The sequence below is a fragment of the Poecilia reticulata genome, linkage group LG18 (assembly GCF_000633615.1).
Source record: "Poecilia reticulata strain Guanapo linkage group LG18, Guppy_female_1.0+MT, whole genome shotgun sequence".
Taxonomy (NCBI): Eukaryota; Metazoa; Chordata; class Actinopteri; order Cyprinodontiformes; family Poeciliidae; genus Poecilia; species Poecilia reticulata.
In genome coordinates, this window is record NC_024348.1 from 20,854,324 (window position 1) to 20,860,754 (window position 6,431).

General features: G+C 34.3%; 1 long non-coding RNA gene across 1 annotated transcript; it reads right to left on the reverse strand.

The window, feature by feature from the left end:
- Nucleotides 1–79: 79 nt before the first annotated feature.
- On the reverse strand, nucleotides 80–1,732 carry LOC108167195 (uncharacterized). The gene is made up of 3 exons (XR_001777556.1): nucleotides 1,476–1,732; nucleotides 284–397; nucleotides 80–154 (listed from the first exon to the last, which is right to left on the reverse strand). It is a non-coding gene; the product is annotated as an uncharacterized LOC108167195 (long non-coding RNA).
- Nucleotides 1,733–6,431: the final 4,699 nt, after the last annotated feature.

A 6,431-nucleotide genomic window follows, 5' to 3' on the forward strand; every position in this document is an offset into this window, starting at 1 on the left:
TTTAAAGACACAGGAACTGAAACCGTCTGACAGAGATGTGAACAACTGCAAACGGAAAAAATAAAATAAAAATACTGACCGTTTCTCCTCCTTGGTTTGTTGACAACAGCATAAGTAACACTGTCTAGATCTGTGCTGGTCTCATGCTTCAAGGCTGCAATGGAATATAGAAACAACAAAAACTGCAATTACAATTTTTTTATATGACCAAAAGTGATCACTTTTGCCGTGTTGAGCCAATTTCTGCAGGCTAGTATTAAATACTGAGGTGATTTAGCAATACCTTTGTGTTTCTTAAAGAAAATCAGTCCAGCAAGCAAGAGCAAGGATCCGAAGATGCACGACAAAATGATGACAGGGGTCAAATACCGCACAGGCTGAGGTTCCTCATCAAATTCTGAAAAGTAGAAGATAGTAATTAGGCCATCAGGCAAATGCTAAATTACTAAATGTGCTGTTTGTTTTGTCCAAAAAATATTTTTGCTCTTAGAATTTGGTAGCTCAAACTATAGAGAATATACATATAATATACATAAGTGAAAGAGTCAAAGTGGAGCTTTGGAGGCAGAGCCCCAATATGGCTGCCATGCACAAGAGACTCAAGAAATCTTCAAACATGCATGAATGAGTCAATGCAACCCACAGGAACGTTTTTAATGAGTGAATAACATGATAAAATGCTAAAAAAAAAAAAACGTTTATTTTGCATAACAGTCACTCTTTATTGTTAGAACATTAATAAAAAGAATTTAAATATTAGTTATGATAAAAAATTACCAGGTTTTGTCTCCATGAAGAGAATTTCATCTTAATGCAAAAACTAATTTGTTTGACTTTAAAGTAAATTAAGATTTGCTAATTATATAAGTATTAGTAATTAACAATGTTTTATATTTTTACAATATTTTACATTAATACAAGTGACAATTAGCATTTTTTGTGAAATTGTAGAACTTTTTGAAGTTGTAACAATTTCAAGTTGACACAAATAAACTTAATAAAAATAAAAAATATATTAATGTAAAAGTTAAAGGTCTGGAAAAATGTGGCTAATGAATTATTCATTATTTATTTACCTAAATAAATAGTGTAGCTCACTATATTGTGAATGAGGAGGCAAAAACCTCTGGAACTGTTCTGCAATTTTTTTTCAGCATTTAGCTTTATTTGAAATATAAACACCTTAATTTCCTTACATTTAAGTGTAGTAATCAAATTAATTATTTGTAGTAAATAAAGCGTTTTAGACAAAAAACATAATTTACATAATAAAAAAATGAAGCATCCTTATTCTGGTTGAGATGTTTCTTCAAGTTGTTTTGTATAAAAAGTTTGCATATTGGATTATGTGTTATGTTCTTTGGTACATTAAGACGTTTTACTAGATTTTATCTGGTGTATTTGAAATAGAGCAGAAAGCAAAAAGCTGCACAGAACAAAAACAAACCAATCAGAAACCAGTAACAACTATTTACCATGTTCTGGTTTGACGACAGACAGCCAGCTTTCTGCAGAGGCTCCAACTCCAGAAATGCTGCATTTGTAGAATCCTTCATCAGACGTGGAGACATCCTGAAGCGTCAGGACGTTGTTCTTATCATAGGTGGTTTTAATGCTCTGGCCATCTTTGATGAAGTCACATGTTTGCGGTTTCTCATCATTAATATTAATACAATGAAGAATCACATCAGATCCTTCCTTCACTGGTCGGGCCGTGAATTTGAGGATCACAGGACCATCTGAGGAACATGAAGAGGACAGTAAAAGAAATCCCGACATATTTATTATGATATGTTTAAAATGTCATTTTAAACATTTGAAGAAGACCTGTAATAGAGATGTTGAGAGCCTGGCTTCGTTTGCCCTCATCGTTTTCACACCAGTATTCTCCAGAGTGTTTTTCAAAGGTAGGATTGATTGTGCAGGATGGAGCTGGGATGCTGCAGACGTCCGACTCATTTGCTGGACTCAACGTTTGAAGGCTTTTCATGATGTGTTTGTCCCTGGGGCAGGATACAGACACAGATCTGTACTCAAAGAACTGAAGTTGATCAGGATAGATAACAGGAAAATCTGTGATGGAAGAGGAAGAAGTAAATAAATGATTTATAACACAGATAGCAACACGAATCTTTAAAAACAGAGCAAATCTATTTTATCAGCAGCTTGTGAGACTTTTAAGATGACAGATTTAAACTGGATTGATTTGTAGCAATTTGAAAAACTTCAAACTATTTCTCAAGAACATCATATTTAATTCTGTTTGTAAAATAAGCACATTTTTAAAATAGTTTCAAACTCACCAGGTTTCTGAGCAGAGAAGCTCTGAGCAAACATGGACAGCAGAGCGAGCACACTGATCACTGCAGAGACGTAATAAACTGATGAATTCAAACCCTCAATGCACCAGCATGAAAACAAGAGTTAAAAAACACTTACAGATGTGTATGCAGAGAGCTGTGACCTCCATGATGCTCGATGCTGACTGACAAGTGTCTCACAGTCACACCGAGGTCACATGCAGCTCATGACTTCCTCTTCCTGTCTGGATGATCACTGATGCTGACAGAGGAGGAGGTAGAAATGTCCCTGTAGTGACTGAAATATCACTGACTCACCCTCTGTTTTATGATAATCCAGACACATAAAGTTGGAGTTTTGCCTTTTCCTGTGATGAAACCTGAAATCCATGTTTTTAACTAAGTGAACAGAGATGAGCTCTCTGAAAACAGCTCCATGCTGCCCCCTGCAGTATTTTTCCTAAGAAGCATTGTTCACACATGTTCTCTGATCAGTGTGATACATCTAGATGTCCAAATCTAATAGAGCTCAAAATGTTGCTCCAGTATGAAATCAGAAAGACTGAATGTAATTGGACACCATTTTAAAGTGAGTTTCTTTCTTTTTTTTCAAAATTGGCATTTTTCAATTAGGCAAATTTATTTCTGTAATTTCAATTTGTGCAGTTTTATAATTAATGGAAATGCAGCCAATGACCCATAGGAACTAGTAGATGTATGCAGAGATGGTCTTTATTGTACAATAGAGACACAGGAAATGAACCAGGAACAGGAAGGAAGAGGACATTTAGCACCTGACCAGGACAGATGACCTGCTGTAGCCACTACTTTACAATCTTCAATAGTTAATAGTTGTAGTTTTAGTGAACAGATTAAATAAGGTTTAATTGCTCCTGTAAGGTTTATCTCAGTCAGGCTCAGATAAGGTCATGCCGAACTTTGAAGTCAACAATAAAGTCAACTTCTTTGTTGTACCTGGAATACTAAAAAAACATGATACATAAAACCGATTCATTCATTCATAACAGAACTTTGACCCTTCAGTGTTTTCTGCAGTCTGAGGTGAAGCAAGTAAGAACGCATCCTCTCCTCCCGGTGAGTTAATCTAATGTAAAATGTTCTTTTCAGACATTATTCAGATGCTTATTTAGTCTGCAAAGTAGTTTACTTTGACTTTTTGAAAAACTTCATGTATTTAAATGAAAACATTTTCATTTGCTAGCTTATGAGAATAATGTGTTGCATTTATGAATGTAAAGTCGTTTCTTTCTGCAAGTGCTTAAGATATATTTTTATACAGTTACAGAATAACTGTAGATATTCTAGTTTTACCAAAAGCACTTGAATACAAACCAATGTCAGTATAAGTTAACTTTGACTTCCACACATCTTGAGCTCATCAGGAAATAATAGATTGTTTGAGCAAGTTTTGGTGATGTGGTTTGTGATTGTGAAGTTTATTTTTTGTTTTTTAGGTGATAACATAACAGTCCAAATGTATCTCAGTTTGGCTTCATCACGTTTCATGGACTCCACCTGGTTTATTTCTATCAAATCAAAACCATGTGTTGTGATCTGCATTTCTGGTGTGGCTGTTTCTGCTGCTCTCTACTGGATATACAGACGTAAGTTATGGTCATTTATTACCAATAACATAAATACTGTTAATAACAAAGATCTTATGCATTCATGTGATTTGATAAGATTTATGATGAGTCAATTAAAAAACGTACTTCAATACAATTTCTTATGAACAAGTAGGATGCTATTTAAGTCTCTTAGACAGTATTACCTAACTGTGAGAACTTTACACAAAGGCAGTTGATGCATTATGTAATATTTATCTGAAAGAGCCATGTAATGTGTGTGAGAAACATTTTCTGCACAAACTGTTTTGACTCCTGCGAATACATGCTCAGGTATGTGTAGCTGAGAGGAATGTAAGCCCGAATACAAGGCCCTCAGTGAATCACAAAGAGTTTCATTAGTCGTCTGATGTTTGGCATCACATTTTGATCTTTTTCTCTGGTCTTATTTTTTCTGTCCTTCTTGATAAACAGATTTGACAAACCTGGAGAGTAAAATAGAAAATCTACAAAATGCAAACAACAACATACAGCTTAGACTGGATGAAACAATGAGAGAGCTGGAAACCAAAAAAGGTGAAATGAAATGGAAACTTGAAGTCAAGAATACAGAAAAAGACAATTTGGAAATGGATGAATGATTTGATGTAAAGCCTTAAAAGGTCAAGAAGGAATCTTGGATTTCAGGATATCAAACTCCAAACCTCGAGAGCCAGTGCCAATGTTCAGATGTGACTCTTTCAATACACCTGAAGAAAATAACCATGTCATTAGCAGTAGATGTCTTTGGTGTTTGTTTGTTGTGGAGGCAATTCAATAATTTGATTCAAGAGTTGGATCAGGGACAGATTAACTCTTAGGCCCTCAAGGGCTTTAGTTTGCCATCTCTGCCTTAAACTGGGAAAACACGTGGAAACAGTAAAATAGAACATTTCCCTTTTAAGTAGTACAAACCTCCAGATACCACAATGACAGAAGTGAAGATGGGGCTCAAAGAAAAAAGTTAAAGGACTGAAAAAGAGAGAAACAAAGTCAACAATCCAAAAATATTATATCTTAGTTAATCATAGGGGACAAAATAATACTGTTCTGTAACATTTCCAATTTAGATGAGAGAAAGACAATTATTGTAAGAATGCAACTGAACATGAAGATGTTGGTGAAGTAGATTCAAGTAAGATCCAGAAATAAGGATGTTCAGAACAGACATTGATTAAATCATCCAGGCAAATGATGTAGCTGCAATTTGATACAAATGCAGTGGATGTATTCTGAATTTATACCAAATAATGTCCAATCAGGCTTATTGGACAGTTGCTTGGTTATTTTTGTGACATAGTGCAATAAAAACCAACCTGGACATCAATCGTAAAAAGCTTCATTGGATTATTCTATTTCTTGTTATAAAACTGATCTGTTTTTAATTACAGGTGAAAATTCTGTGCTGCAAATGAAAACAGAACAATGACAAACTAGAAATAAGCAATTACTTATGACAATGAATGAAGTGGAGAGGGAAAAAGTGAAGTTAAAGGACAAGTTGCAGATTAAAGAACTTAAAGTCAGAAAGGCAGAAAGTCACTGAAGTCAAAAATAAATACAATGAAAAAACTTTTATGTGAAAGATTTTCTTGACACAAAAGGCCCATTGTGATGCTGTCCTGCTGCATTTCCAGGTGAATTTAGAGGCACGAAAGAACATTACTGATAATCAGCATCTGCACATGGAGGAGTTGGTGAAGATTAAAGAAAATACCAAATCCCCCAACACCTTTTATCTGATTAAATTGTGACGTATTGTTGTGCAAATTGCAGTTTAATGCTGAAGCAGAGGAAGTGCAAATGGCTATTGGATGTGTCTATGATTTAATCACAGTTTGTTTATGTGGTATTAAAATATGTATTAATCTTTTTGCCAACAGGTGAGAATGCAGAGCTGCAGAGGTCAATAAAACCACTACAACACGACAAGAAGCAGTTAACTACAGAAAATAATGAGCTGACAGAGCAACTGGAGAAAATACAAGGTGAAGTCAAAGGACAACTTGCAGATTAAAAGAGTTCAATTTAAAATATTTAGAAGTTTCTGCAATTAAAATTAGATACAGTTAAAAATCGGTATTTATGAAAAATATTTTGTAGTTTAAGAATGGCTAAAATGCTATCATGTTACATTTTAACAGGATAACTTTATCCTGCTAATCATGTTAATGCTGAACTTCAGCATTAAGTTTAATTTAATTTAATTTAAGCATTAAATATAAAGTTTAATATTGAAGAAGAGATCAGAGAAAAATTAAATCATATTATTGTACGTTTTGTATCACATGTTGTGTTAGTGATATTACAATTTGCATGTTTTTGGCAACAGGTGAGAATTCTGAGCTAAAGAAGAAAAATGATCAACTACAAACCACAGTGAATAACGTGAAAGGAGAACTGGAGAACCAGAAGCATCAACTTGTAGAAAAACTTAAAGAAATTGAGACTGAAAGGGTGAAAAATAAACAAGAGCTTCAGTCAGAGGAAACTAAGATAACAGGCG